The sequence below is a fragment of the Macaca mulatta genome, chromosome 18, assembly GCF_049350105.2.
Source record: "Macaca mulatta isolate MMU2019108-1 chromosome 18, T2T-MMU8v2.0, whole genome shotgun sequence".
In the NCBI taxonomy this organism is placed as follows: domain Eukaryota; kingdom Metazoa; phylum Chordata; class Mammalia; order Primates; family Cercopithecidae; genus Macaca; species Macaca mulatta.
In genome coordinates this window covers 74,226,523-74,241,775 of record NC_133423.1, presented here as the reverse complement: position 1 = coordinate 74,241,775, position 15,253 = coordinate 74,226,523, and the positions used below count along the sequence as shown (strand labels likewise).

At 43.2% G+C, this 15,253-nt stretch overlaps 1 protein-coding gene across 14 annotated transcripts in view; it reads left to right on the top strand.

The window, feature by feature from the left end:
- LPIN2 (lipin 2) overlaps positions 1 to 15,253 on the top strand; it is a 105,782-nt gene that overhangs the window by 16,591 nt on the left and 73,938 nt on the right. For 2 of the 14 annotated variants that reach the window (XM_028838053.2, XM_077974897.1), the window contains exons 1-3: positions 548 to 642; positions 5,406 to 5,506; positions 6,111 to 6,207. The exons of 8 other annotated variants lie outside the window; for them this stretch is intronic. The gene's annotated coding sequence lies outside the window, so the exon portion shown is untranslated. Of the gene's footprint in view, positions 1 to 546; positions 643 to 5,405; positions 5,507 to 6,110; positions 6,208 to 15,253 lie in introns of those variants that run through there. 4 more of the 14 variants (XM_077974908.1, XM_077974896.1, XM_077974905.1 and 1 more) reach the window with 2 other exon arrangements.

Genomic DNA, 15,253 nt, shown 5'->3' with positions numbered 1-15,253 from the left:
AACAAGAAATGAGGAAGAATGCTGGGCGTGGTGGCTCACACCTGTAATCCCAGCACGTTGGGAGGCCAAGGTGGGCGGATCACTTGAGGTCAGGAATTCAAGACCAGCCTGGCTAATGTGGTGAAACCCCGTCTCTACTAAAAATACAAAAAAAAATTAGCCAGGTGTGGTTATGCGTGCCTGTAGACCCAGCTACTCGAGAGGCTGAGGCATGAGAATCATTTGAACCCAGGAGGCAGAAGTTGCAGTGAGCCGAGATCCTGCCACTGCACTCCAGCCCGGGTGACAGAGCGAGACTCCGTCTCAAAAAACAAACAAACAAAAAATGGTCCTATTTTTATAATCTTTGAATTTAGAATTTTACTAGTGTTTTTTTGTTTGCTTTTTGAGATGAAGTCTCGCTCTGTCACCCAGTCTGGAGTGCAGTGTTGTGAGATCACTGCAACCTCCGCCTCCCAGGTTCAAGCGATTTTCCTGCCTCAGCCTCCTGAGTAGCTGGGACTACAGGCACGTGCCATCACACCTGGCTAATGTTTTGTATTTTTTAGTAGAGACGGGGTTTCACTGTGTTAGCCAGAATAGTGTTGATCTCCTGACGTGGTGATCCGCCTGCCTCAGCCTCCCAAAGTCCTGGGATTACAGGTGAGTCACTGTGCTCGGTCACTACTTAGTGTTTGTAGTTACCTGTCGTGTCATATATTTACAACATGAGCTATCCACAGTAGGCTTTTTCTAACTTCTTTGGAGGAGAAACATTGGCTCACAGGAAAGCACACCTTGTGATGCTTGGATAGCTGTGGGTTGCCTTCCCAACCTTGCCTTTTTCTGATTTCTTGGCATATATAAACAGTTTAGAAAATCTGTATTTTGGTACTTAATTTTCTGAACAGTAACTTATATTAAATTTGACTCCATTGCCTTCATATCTTTGCTACCAAGTCTCTTAATTTTCTTGTTTAGTAATATATGTATTTGTCTGAACTGCCTTATTTTTTCTAACCAGGAACGATATAAATTAATTAGTGATTTATAAGTTGTTTTTAGCTTTTAGCATTTAAAAAAATCTTTCCTGTTGAATAATCTGCTGTAGTGATCCATTCTAATCCTTTAGCAAATCTGAATTTCTTATTTCAGTTTTCTTGTGTTGATACTGTTGTTTTGTGCTCTCTGTATTGTCTTGCATTTGCTCTCAAGGTTTATCTGTGGCTTTCCTCTAGGTTTTAATCAGTAGTAGGGTAAGTAATATAGTATTTCCTCAGTTTTCTGACACTCCCTGTGGATAATACCAGTCTGCCTTCTTTGCTATCTGTAAATGTTAAACTAAGGAGGAGTAGAGGGGGAGATGGAGAGTGTTGAATGGAGGTAATAAGAATCTAGCATTGGGCCAGGCTCGGTGGCTCACACCTGTAATCCCAGAAATTTGGGAGGCAGGTGGATCACCTGAGTTCAGGAATTTAAGAGCACCCTGACCAACATGGCGAAACCCCATCTCTACTATAAAAGTTAGCTGGTGCGTGCCTGTAATCCCAGCTATTCGGGAGGCTGAGACAGGAGAATTGCTTGAACTCAGGAGGTGGAGGTTGCAGTGAGCCGAGATCACGCCACTGCACTCCAGCCTGGGCAACAGAGCAAGACTCTGAAAAACAAAAAAAAAAAATACAGCCTTTAAGGTTTGCAAATTCTACAAGAGAAAGTAGGATTTAAGGAGGGGAGGAAAGAACATTTAAACACCGACATCTTTGAAATATGGCCATGGGGAGAGAGGATCTATTGATTTTATTTCATTTATTTTTGTTTTTAAAACATTTTTTTGTTTTGGCTGGGTATGGTGGCTCACGTCTGTAATTCCAGCACTTTGGTAGGCCAAGGCAGGCGGATCACCTGAGGTCAGGAGTTCAAAACCAGCCTGGCCAATATGGTGAAACCCTGTCTCCAATAAAAATACAAAAATTAGCCGGGCATGGTGGCAGGCACCTGTAATCCCAGCTACTCGGGAGGCTGAGGCATGAGAATCGCTTGAACCTGGGAGGTGGAGGTTGCAGTGATCCAAGATCGCGCAAGACTCCGTCCAAGGGGAAAAAAAAAATAGGAAACAATTCTTTTGAAAGAGAGAAGTCTCCCTATGTTGCCCAGGCTGGTCTCAGACTCCTGGGCTGAAGTGATCCTCCTGCTTTGGCCTCCTAAAGTACTGGGATTGCAGGCGTGAGCCACCGCATCCAGACAGATCTGTTGATTTTGAAGTGGGTATGAGGCCTGAGCCCGGGAGTTCGAGACCAGCCTGGACAGCATGACAAGAAGCTGTCTCTCCAAAAAAAAAAAAAAAACAACAACAAAAAAAACCAAAAATAGCCAGCTGTGGTAGTGTGGGCACCTATGTGATCCCAGCTGCTCGGGAGGCTAAGGTCAGAGGATGGCTTCAGCCGAGGAGTTGAGGCTGCAGTGAGCCATTTTCACGCCACTGCTGGATGACACAGTGGCACCCTGAGTCTAAATAAATAAATACATGAGTAAGTGGGAAGGAGGGAAGGATCTAGGTTTAAAAATTATTTGGCTTTGGTGGTTATGACTAAGCTGTATTAGATGAAGGGAGGAGCTAAAGATGGGGAAAGCATCCTTCAGAAACTTTTACTGCCCAAAAAATAGATATATGGTACAAAGTGACTTTGTTAGTGACAGATTGAATTTTTGCCTTTACCTGTTTCTGAAATAAAATGAAAGGGATAAATAACCTTAGAATATTGATTTAAACTTCTATTTTATTTGAGACAAGGTCTCACTTGGTTGCCCAGGCTGGAGTGCAGTGGTGCAATCGAGGCTCACTGCAACCTCCGCTTCTGGGGCTCAGGTGATCCTCCCACCTCAGGCTCCCGAGTAGCTGGGACCACAGGCAAGCGCCACTGTGCCCAGCTAATTTTTGTACTTTTCCGTGGGACAGGGTATCACCATGTTGCCCAGGCTAGTCTCGAACTCCTGGACTCAAGTGATCCACCCACCTTGGCCTCCAAAAGTGCTGGGATTACAGGTATGAGCCATGTGCCCAGCCTAAGCATCTGTTTTTAAATTTAAAATAAGATGGTCTCTTTTTATAAAAGGAATCATAATTATAAACAAAAAGTTCATTGGTTAGTGTGGGATTGCAGTTTGCCTAGAAGACGCTCTATATACCCCTGACTAACCAGTAGAATTGTATGCTGACCAAGATCATCCTCGTCTATTCAGTGCATTATGATATGACATTTATGGCTCTGGCAAGATAGATATGTCCAGCTGTACTGGAGACATGGCTTTAAACGTATTCTGAAAGGGAGGTGTCCAGAATGCAAACAGCTCTAGAAAAGTATTTGGAAATAATTTATTCAATATAAGGTCATCGGCTCATTTGATTATATGAGTTTGAATTGCTGTCTGGTATGTGCCAGCAAAACCATCAGATTGTTAATATGAATTAGAAGCTCTGATTTGGAGCTGCTTAAGTTGTTATGGATATTTTTCCTGATCGTTGAGTCTATAAACTTGTGGTCTTTGTAAAACAATGTGCTTTTCTTATGAGCCAACATAACTTAAGAAATTTTTGGGCTTACCCTTAGCATCATAAGGGATATAATATATCTTTTGTTTGTTTTAGGAGACTGTGTTATTTTTTTCTTTGTAAACACTCCGAGACATCTGTCCACGTATTACATTTCTTTAAACTCTTTAAACAGTTTTTTTAAAAATTAATAATAGGTACCTGGATGGGCGTGGTGGCTCACACCTGTAATCCAGCACTTTGGGAGGCCGAAGCGGGCAGATCACGAGGTCAGGAGATCGAGACCATCCTGGCTAACATGGTGAAACCCCATCTCTACTAAAAATACAGAAAATTAGCCAGGCATGGTGGCGGGCACCTGTAGTCCCAGCTACTCGGGAGGCTGAGGCAGGAAAACGGCATGCCATAATGTCAATTTACATATAAACTTCGAGAGTAAGAGTTACTTAGAGAAATACTAAAGAGAGAGAAAGCTTTCTGTTTTTATTATTTAAAATGTTAAACCAATGCTTTTCTTTTTTTTTTTTTTTTTTTTAAAGAGACAAGGTCTTACTCTGTCACTCAGGCTGGAGTGCAGTAGGGCTCACTGCAGCCTTGACTTCCCCAGCCCAAGCAATCCTCCTACCTCAGCCTCCCCAATAGCTGGGACTACAGGCCTGCGCCACAGCCACCATGCTTGGCTAGATTTTTTTTTTTTTTTTAAATGAAGTCTCACTCTGTCGCCCAGGCTGGAGTGTGGTGGTGCGATGTCGGCTCACTGCAAGCTCCACCTCCTGGGTTCACGCCATTCTCCTGCCTCAGCCTCCCAAGTAACTGGGACTACAGGCGTCCACCACCACGCCCGGCTAATTTTTTGTATTTTTAATAGAGATGAGGTTTCACCATGTTAGCCAGGATGGTCTCGATCCTCCTGGTCTTGTGATCTGTCCACCTCGGCCTCCCAAAGTGCTGGGATTACAGGCGTGAGCCACTGCACCCGGCGCATGCTTGGCTAATTTTTGTATTTTTTTTGTAGAGACGAGGCTTCGCCATGTTGCCCAGGCTGGTCTCTCCTGGGTTCAAGTGATCTACCAGCTGTGCTGAGATTACAGGTGTGAGCCACTGTGCCCAGTCAACAAATGCTTTTTAAGAAAGGACTGATCTTCTGTTGCAGGATATTCTAACTGGCTCAGCCATTAAAAATAACTTACCTAGGTAACATTATTTGAAATACAGAAATTTGGCATTTTTGGGTCTTTAATATCTAGTCTGTCCACTGACAGTCTGTTGTAAAGTGGTGCTGATGCCTTCTACTTAGGAACACTAGGTATTTCGAGGAGGTGTTTAATATTTGCAAAAGATTATCATCATTACAGTTACTTTATTGAACAACTTCTTTAGGCGCTTTGCTAAGTTTTTTACATAAAGTATCTTTTAAGAGTGACGACAACTGTACAACGTACAGATAATAATGCTTTTTTCTAGGTGAGAACCCTGAAGCTGAAAGAGATTTGCCAGAGGCCACAGCCGTGTGGCAGCGATGACCTGCCTCACCACATTGTCTTGTTCCTCTGCTGCCCGAGTGTCCAAGGACTCTGACAGTTCCTGTGCATTGCTTTATCATCCCTAAATCAATTTTAGTGTTTTGGTTTTGCTTTATTATGATTATTGTTGTTAATTGTTATTTATAGAGATGAGGTCTCGCTGTGTTGCCCAGGTTGGTCTCAAACTTTTCGACCCAAGCAGTCTTCCCCTTTCTACTTCCTGAAGTGCTGGGATTGCAGGGTTGGGCCACCAGGCCTGGCCGTTGTTACTTTTATTAGGTAGAACTGGATAAACTGTGTGTGTGCGCGCGCGCACATGTGTGTTTTGTTTTGTTTTTTGTTCTTTTTTTAAGATAGGATCTTGCTGTGTTGTCCAGGCTGGAGTACAGTGCACAATCTCAGCTCACTGCAGCCTGGAACTCCTGGGATCAAGCAATCCTCTTGCCTGAGCCTCGTGAGTAGCTGGGACCACAGGCATGTGCCTCTATACCAGGCTAATTTTAGTTTTAGTAGACATAAGGGTCTTGCTATATCAGCTGAGGATGATCTGGAACTTCTGGGCTCAAGTGCTCCTCTCACCTCAGCCTCCCAAAGTGCTGAGGGGTTATAGGCATGAGCCACTGTACCCTGCTGAGATGCTTTTCTTTTTTTCCTTTGTTTCTTTCTTTTTGAGACGGAGTCTTGCTCTGTCACCCAGGCAGGAGTGCAGTGATGGTGATCTTGGCTCACTGCAGTGTCTGCCTCCCAGGTTTAAATGATTTTCCTGCCTCAGCTTCCCTAGTAGCTGGGGTTACAGGTGCCTGCCACCACGCCCTGCTAATTTTTGTGTTTTTAGTAGAGGTGGGGTTTCACCATGTTGGCCAGACTGGTCTCAAATTCCTGGCCTCAAGTGATCCACCGGCCTCGGCCTCCCAAAGTGCTGGGATTACAGGTAATGAGCCACTGCACCCAGCTGAAGCTTTTCTTTATAGATGTCAGCATCTATAAATGGGTAACAGAGGGATAGCACCTACTTTATAGGAGCTGTGGGTTTCTCTGGGTTATTTATGTTTTCAAAGCCAGTTGTGTCAAGGGGAGAAATACCACCCAGGAAGACGGGGAGGTGATGTGGCCCTACCATGCCTACTTGGTGCGCTCTGGAATGAGTTGGACAAGGTGAGCCTGATGTTCTTTGGCCTGCCTTTCACAGCATGAACATATTGCTGGGCTGAGAATAGATTGAATGTCTAAGCTGTATTTCTCATACAACATGAACCCTAAAACAAGCTAAATATTGCTCTCGGGCTCATCCTGATAGGAGGGTGACTGTTCTAGTGTTGGGGAGGAGGAAATGGGCTCAGTGGGACTGTGTGAGACATGGTATGTCAGTATCCAACATGGTGCCTTCTTCAAGGATTTTCCCTCGTGATTTCGACAGTTCCTGATTTGAGTAAGTGTACACTGTGACCCCTGGGTTACATGGCACTGGACTGTGTGTAGAAGGATCATTAAGTTAAACAATTTCAGAGTTGAATAGAGCTTCCTGTCTTTTACTTTGTTCAGTACTGGGGGAACCAGCCCCCAATATTTTAACGTAGGTTCTTTCTATTTTCCCTAAGTGTCGGCTGGTCTGAGAAATAAAGAGAAAGAGTACAAAGAGGAATTTCACAGCTGGGCCTCTGGGGGTGACATCACGTATTGGTAGGACTGTGATGACAACCCCGAGCCACAAAACCAGCAAGTTTTTATTAGTGATTTTAAAAGGGGAGGGGGTATATGAACAGGGAGTAGCTCACAAAGATCACATGCTTCAAAGGGCAATAAGATCACAAGGCAAAGGCAAAATTAGAATTACTGATGAGGGTCTGTGTCCCGCTGTGCATGTATTGTCTTGATAAACATCTTTACAGGAAACAGGGTTCGAGAGCAGAGAACTGGTCTGACTAGAATTTACCAGGTTGGAATTTCCCAGTCCTAGTAAGCCTGAGGGTACTGCAGGAGACCAGGGTGTATTTCAGTCCTTATCTCAACTGCATAAGACAGACACTCCCAGAGCAACCATTTATAGACCTCCCCCCAGGAATGCATTCCTTCCCCAGGGTATCAGTTATTAATATTCTTTGCAGGGAAAAGAATTCAGCGATATCTCTCCTACTTACACATCCACTTATAGGCTCTCTGCTAGAAGAAAAATATGGCTCTATTCTGCCTGATCCCACAGGCAGTCAGACCTTATGGTTATCTTCCCTTGTTCCCTGAAAATCGCTATTATTGTGTTCTTCTCAGGGTGCACTGATTTCATATTGTTCAAACACACGTTTTACAATCGATTGTACAGTAGTGGTCCTGAGGTGATGTACGTTCTCAGCTCACGAAGATAACGTGATTAAGAGATTAAAGTAAAAGCAGGCATAAGAAATTATGAGTATTATTAGGGAAGTGATAAATGTCCATGAAATCTTCACAATTTATGTTCAGAGATTGCAGTAAAGACAGGTGTAAGAAGTTATGAAATTATTAATTTTGGGAACTGATAAATGTCCATGAAATCTTCACAATTTATGTTCTTCTGCCTTGGCTCCAGCCAGTCCCTCTTTTTGGAGTCCTTTACTTCCCACAACAGGTCAGAAATCCAGGTCCCATCACATTGTTGGTAGCCAGTGGAAACCCCTAGTACAATTGAGAATCTGAATTCTCTTTGAGCAGATCTGTGTTTTGAACTAGTGCTTTCTTCATTGTATCATTTGACTGACTTGGTAACTACATCTGCAGATGAGCTCCCCGCTAACGGAGTTTTAGTGGTGTTTTACTTAGTATAATTGAATAAATGAATGACATATCAGCTCTGATGAAGAACCTTTCATTAAAATAGAAATATACTCATAGACCTTTAGGAATTCCCAAATTCATGAATATTCTTTTGATGAATCATTTACTCAGTCGTCTCTTTTGTAATAGGGAGATAACAGTACCTACTTGACAGGCTGGTTCTGAGGATTAAATGAGGTCATATGTTAAACTGGAGCCAGCAGCCACCTGTAGGTCTTACTAGGCCAGAGGAGCCGGTGTTGAGTCATAGGACAAAGGGCGAAAGGTGAATGAACATTCCTCTTGTCCTGAAGTAGCTGATAGTGTCATAGAGGAATCAAGTAGGTCTGCTTCTGCATAAAGCAGGGTTTTGTGAATCAGGGACAAGGAGGAACTTAGAATGGAGTACTGCTTGAGCGATTGTGGAGAGTCTGAGGAACTATCTTGGAGATAGCTCTGGGCTTATATTTTTAATGTGAGAATTTAATGTTTAGTTGGGAGCTTATTTTTATCTCAAAAAAAAAAAAAACCCTGTTTCATGTGTTTGCTTAGAATTTCCTTCTTGACCCAGAAAGAAAGAAATTTCTTTATCCTCATAGTGCCAAAGTTAGAAATTTTGTATATAAATCTTATGCACGACATGTGTTTATAAATGTAATCCTTAAGATTTTTGCCATCATTTCGTCTATGGCTGCATGAATTTTGTTAATGTGTGGGCCTGTAGGAGGAGCCTTATCTTTGTATTTAGAATGGGACTTCTAGAAAGCACAGGTGTTTATACCTAGTATATTGCAGGTGAACATTTAACTAAAAGAAAAACATTTGCTGATTAATTCATAAGGCCTCTAACATATTTCTATAAGCTTGAATAATTGATTTTCGTTAGAATGGACACCAGTTTTCTTAGATTAAAAAACTACATGAAATTTTATTCTCTGCCAGTTGAAAAACATAGGAACTGGTACACCTGTATTGCTATGGTGGCTATTTTTTTTTTTTTTTTTTTTTTTTTTGTCTTTTGAAGGTCATCCTTTTAAATGCTGGCTGAATCTTTCAGTGCTATCCTTGCCATGGAATGGAAATGGACCTTCCCCCCCGCAAGTGTGCTATCTTCATGACAGTCAAGAAATAGGACTTTTGTTTTAGGTCATCTCCCTGTCCCAAGTGAATGAACTAGATAACTTTGTTGTATTTAAGTGTCCTGGTTTGTTTGTTTTGTCTTACTAACAAAGGTATCTGCAGACATACCTAAAGGTCAGATGGACCACAGGTGCTGGTCCTGAGAGTTGGAAAGTAACTTTTCCTAATTAAAAGCAAAACCAAAAAAAGCCTTACAATGCTTATATTTGCTTGGTGTTCATATTTTCCTTCCCTTAGTAGTGTTCATTTCTGTAAATACGATTCTTATTCATTAAGCTATATCATATAATAGTTCTGTTTATCTTTTAAAATCGTAGGTATATTATTTTTATATGTAATTTAAACATTTAAATATATAGTACTGTGAGGTTTATAATGAAAAACCCCAGTTCTCTTTCTCACAGCTGATTACTGCTCCCTAGCAAAAGCCCCTTTCATTTCTTTTCTCTTGCTTGTGGGATTTGATGCCGTGCCTGTATGCATACACTACTGTAGCTTGTTTTTTTAATTTTAGACCGTCTCTATTGATTTCCTACTCTGCAAGATGAAGGTTCATCTCTTACATAACCCTCCTGTCACACACACGTTTCTTTATACTAAGCTCTCAATACCATTTTCTAATTTTCTTAATATTCATTGTTTATATTTTCATGGCTAAATGTTGTTCACAGCTAAGCATGTGCAGTGATTTTATTTCTTCACCAGTTCATATTTTTCTTTTCTCTAGAGTCAACAATTATTTTTTTGGTTTACATTTCTTAGTATCAGTCACAGATTCAGGCCCCCAGTTTCTGATAGGACTATAGAACTCTGCAGTCAACACCTCACTCACCCTGAATCCCAGTAATTTCCTGTGTTGGATTCTGAGTCCTGGATTACGCGTTGTCTTCTGTCTTGGCATGCTTCCCCATTTTGATGGAGCACATCCTCCAGCAGCTTTTTGAGAAAGGGTTTACATGAAGGAAGTTCTTTGAGAGCTTACATGTCTGAAAATGTCTTTATTTGAACCTCCTACCCAACTGATAGGCTAGCTATAGAATGCTAAAATGGAAATAGTTTTCCTTTAGAATTGTTACTTTTGAGAAGTTACCCTTTTTTGAGGAGTCTCAAGGCTTTTTGATTTCTCTCTCTCCCTCCCTCTACGCCCCTTTCCCCCTTTTCCTGTCCTTTCCCCCACCTATTTTTTTTTTTGTGGCACCTTTACTTTGTCTCTTTTTAAAAAACCTCATTATCATCTCTTGATGAAGCGCCTTGGTTTGAGATTTGCCATCTCAGTTTTTGGATGAGACACAGTCTCTTAGGAGGGAACCCGGGAAGTACCCACCTTATCTGGCTTCACAGTGAACCCTCACCCCTGTCCTTTTTTCGTTACTTACACCCGGCTAGCAGGCAGGTATGTCACCAGATTCTCCGCAGGCCAGAGGGCATAGAAACACCCAGAGACTGTATTGGTATTTATCAGGCCTAGTGAGGCCTCTCCCCACAGGTAGAATCATCTGTAGCTGTGTACACTCATGATGTTGGGTAAGTGGCTGGCACTAGGTGCCGTACATCTGATGGAGGGCATGGTGTGTGTCCTGCTTTGTGTAGCCATGCCCATATGGTGATTTTGAAATCCTTTGTGTAGCCTTTAACGTTGTCTATTGGCATGTTTTTGTCGTGACTATCTTAGGTGGAGTCCACAGCAGTGCAGGTATTTCTTCATCCTTTGAGCTGGGCACCTGGTGGGAACTTTCAATTTGGAAAATCATGTTTCTGACTCCAGGAAATTTCTTGTATGATTTATTTGATAATATCCAACCCCTGCCTTCCCCTACCTTTTTTTCCCCTCCTGTTTCTGTTCTTTAAAAAGCCTACAAGTCAGATATTGGGACCATTTTGGATTGATACGCTGATATTCATCTTTTTCCTCCTTTTGCCCATTCTTTTATCCTTGTTGGATTTACTGGGAGATTTGCTTTCTACATTTTCTCCTCCTCCCCCTCCTGCTCCTCCTGCCCCTCTTCTCCCTCCTGCCCCCTTCCTCCTCCTCTTCCTCCTCCTCCTCCTCCTCCTCCTCTTCTTTCTTCTTCTTTTTTTTTTGAGACTGAGTTTTGCTCTTGTTGCCCAGGCTGTAGTGCAATGGCACAATCTTGGCTCACTACAACCTCCACCTCGCGGGTTCAAGCGATTCTCCTGCCTCAACCTCCCGAGTAGCTGAGATTACAAGCATGTGCCACCATGTCCGGCTAATTTTTTTGTATTTTTGTTAGAGACGGGGTTTCTCCATGTTGGTCAGGCTGGTCTCGAACTCCCGACCTCAGGTGATCCACTTGCGTTGGCCTCCCAAAGTGCTGGGATTCCAGGCGTGAGGCACCGCGCCCAGCTCTTCTTCTTTTTAAAATAAAAAAACAAAACAAAACAAAACAGAGATAGGGTCTCACTAATGTTGCCCAAGTTGGTCTTGAACTTCCAGCCTTAAGCAGTCCTCCCACCTCAGCCTTCTGAAGTGCTGAGATTACAGGTGAGACCCACCGTGCCTTGCCTTTTTTAAATTTTTGTAGAGACAGGGTCTTGCTGTGTTTCCCAGGCTGGTATTTATTTTCCAACCCTTCTATAGAATGTCTCAATTTTACAATTGTGTTTTAATTTCCAAGTACGTTTTCTCATTCTTGGATGCTTATTTTTATTAGGATCCTCTCCTAGCTGCTGGTGGGTCGCTGGCAGCCTTTGGCGTTCCTTGGCTTGTAGGTGCATCACCTCAATCTCTGCCTTTATATTCACATGGCGTTCTTCCTGTATGCATGTCTGTCTCTCTGTCCAGATTTCCTCTGTTTTTTTTTTTTAATTTTTTTTTTTTTTTGAGATGGAACCCCTCACTCTGTCGCCCAGGCTGGAGTACAGTGGCACGATCTCAGCTCACTGCACGCTCCGCCTCCTGGGCTCACGCCATTCTCCTGCCTCAGCCTCCCAAGTAGCTGTGACTACAGGCGCCCGCCACCACACCCAGCTAATTTTTTGTATTTTTAGTAGAGGTGGGGTTTCACTGTGTTAGCCAGGATGGTCTCGATCTCCTGACCTCGTGATCCGCCTGCCTCGGCCTCCCAAAGTGCTGGGATTACAGGCGTGAGCCACCGTGCCCCAGATTTCCTTTTTTTATGAGGACATCAGTCTTACTGGATTAGGGCCAGCCCTAATGACCTCGTTTTAACTTGAATACCTCTGTAAAGATCCCTTTTCTAAATGAGGTCACATTCTGAGCTACTAGAGGTTAGGACTTCAGCCTTTCTGTTTTGGAGGATATAGTTCAACCCAAACAGTGGGATTTGAGAGTGGAGGTAACACATGTGGCATCCTCTGACAGGATGTCTAGTTATAGCAGTATTTTTAAAGATACTTTTAGTTATACCTGTCTTCACTAATGATCAGAAAGAAACTCTTAGGAAATAATTTTTAGATTACAACTGGAGATTTTTGTTCAGACTTGTGACTGCTAAAATTTTCTGCATGTTCCTGAATGTTTAATGACAGTATCTCAGTTGTCTCATTTTCACTCTTGCTTTGTTTCTAAAGTCATTTGAAGGTTGGCAAAATGACTAAAGAAAGAACAGCAGCAGTGTCTTATGAGAAAGTAAATCCTATCTATATCCTGGCATAGTTAGGTGAGCATGTTAGCCAGTTTCTCATGCTCTGTCCCTCCGTGTTATACTCTGATTTCTTTTTTCAGATATGAGCCTTCTTGGAGCTTTGTTGCTTTAAAATATATATATATATATATATATATATATATATATATATATATATATATGTCATGTACTTTCCTGTTCTGGGCTCTACAGCCCTTTACTTAAAGTGTCTCTTGCTGCTCTTCCTCCCTCTCCTCAGGCAGCAGCACCCTCTTTTATTTCCTTTATGATAGTTGTCCCAGCCTAACATATGTTGTTGTTGTCTCTCTCCCCCCATTAGAATATAAGCACTACAAGGACAGGTACCTTGTCAGCCAAGTTCACTGCTTGATCCCCAGCTCTCAGAATAGAATAGACACTGCTGTTGAACAGACCAGTGAGTGAAACAGGCTTTGTTTTCGGACTTTCAAGTGCTGTTTCGGTGACTTGCTGTTGCTCTTGGAAGTCCTTCTCTCTCGTTGAAGTAGCTTAGTATGCAAGTCAGCTTGTGATAACACACTGCTGCAGCCTTACTTGGCATTTGTTTTGCAAAACTACTTAAAAATAGCCTAAATCTGAGTGATTGGTGGCATTGATTGCAGCAGTGCCATTGGTACGGCCACAGCCTTTCCCTTTATCCACCCGAGTGTCCTCCCAGAGCCAGGAAAGGGAGGTCCCCCTCCTTACATTTCTGAAGATTCTGATGTGGTCCCAGTGGACACCATGCAGAATTTAATAAAGCAGGGCATGAAACTTGAACTGTGTTTTGATTGACATTGGGAAAGACTCCTCTGCAGACACAGGCACAGGGTGCCTGGAGCTGCCTGGCACTGGGAACTCTGCCTCACGGTCACCGTGTTCTGTTTAACTGAGACAAGGAGACACTTCAGGCACTTCCAAAGGAAAGAGAGAGAAGTTGTGAATTCATGCTTACCGATCTAGCAGACTGACAGTAACAGACTTCTAGTCATTATGGAAGAGCCTGCTTTCCCCCCGCAGGAGCCATTCAACAGTGATGGATGCCATATGTAAGGTTGGTGAGTTGTTTATGCAGCAGAAGTCACCTTTTGATCAGTATTGTGGCAGTCTTGGTTTCATTGTGGCACACTGCAGAGTTACGGGCATAGTGGCCTGGTATTCTGATGGTGTCTTGAAAGTGACTGCTGTAGCTTTGACTTCATTCATGTTCCTTTGAATTGGTTATGTTTAGAAAAGTAGAAGCCTCTGCCGGGTGCAGTGGCTCATGCCTGTAATCCCAGCACTTTGGGAAGCTGAGGTGGGCAGATCACATGAGGTCAGGAGTTCAAGACCAGCCTGGCCAACAGAGTAAAACCCCATCTCTACTAAAAAAAAAAAAAACAAAAAACAAAAATGAGACCGGGTACAGTGGCTCAAGCCTGTAATCCCAGTACTTTGGGAGGCCAAGGCTGGCGGATCACCTGAGGTCAGGAGTTCGAGACCAGCCTAGCCAACATGGTGAAACCCTTTTTCTACTAAAAATACAAAAATTAGCTGGGTGTGGTGGTGGGCACCTGTAATCCCAGCTACTCGGGAGGCTGAGGCAGGAGAATTGCTTGAATCCGGGAGGTGGAGGTTGCAGTGAGCCGAGATCGTGCCACTGCATTCCAGCCTGGGTGAAGGAGTGAGACCCGTCTCAAAAAAAAAAAAAAAAAAAGGAAAGAAAAAAAAATATAAGCCTCCAAAAATGAAATGTACATGTTTATGATATGTTGACACTGGCACCTCTTCCACAGAAGTTTACCATTAGCAAGTACAGCAAACTTGGTGCCATTGTCAAGGCCTTTGTAGAACCAAATGATGCTGTGTTTGGAGAGGGTGGGATGTGGTTCCGTTGTTCTGGGATATATATGATATTCAATAGATAGATAAAGGTATTGGTCGGGCATGGTGGCTCATGCCTGTAATCCCAGCACTTTGGAAGGCCGAGGCAGGTGGATCATGAGGTCAGGAGATCGAGACCATCCTGGCTAACACAGTGAAACCCCGTCTCTAGTAAAAATACAAAACATTAGCCGGGCGTGATGACGAGCGCCTGTAGTCCCAGCTACTTGGGAGACTGAGGCAGGAGAATGACGTGAACCCTGGAGCTGGAGCTTGCAGTGAGCTGAGATGGCGCCACTGCACTCCAGCCTGGGCGACAGAGCTAGACTCTGTCCCACCCAAAAAAAAAAAAAATTATCCTGGGAGGTAAGCATGTAATCATATCTTTTCTGCAGCATCACCATGCCTGTTGAAGTGGAGATGTTGGATGATGTAATTCATGGACATTATAAAATAACCAATGCAACACTTTTATTTTTGGGACAGAGTTTCGCACTGTCGCCAGGCTGGACTGCAGTGGCACGATCTCGGCTCACTGCAACCTCCAACTCCTGGGTTCAAGCTATTCTCCTGCCTCAGCCTCCCAAGTAGCTGGGATTATAGGCATGCACCACCACACTCAGCTAATTTTTTGTATTTTTAGTAGAGACGGAGTTTCACCACGTTGGCCAGGATGGTCTCGATCTCTTGACCTCACGATCCACCTGCCTTGGCCTCCCAAAGTGCTGGGATTACAGGCGTGAGCCACTGTGCCCGGCCGTAACATTTTATTAGTAAGTCTAAAGTTT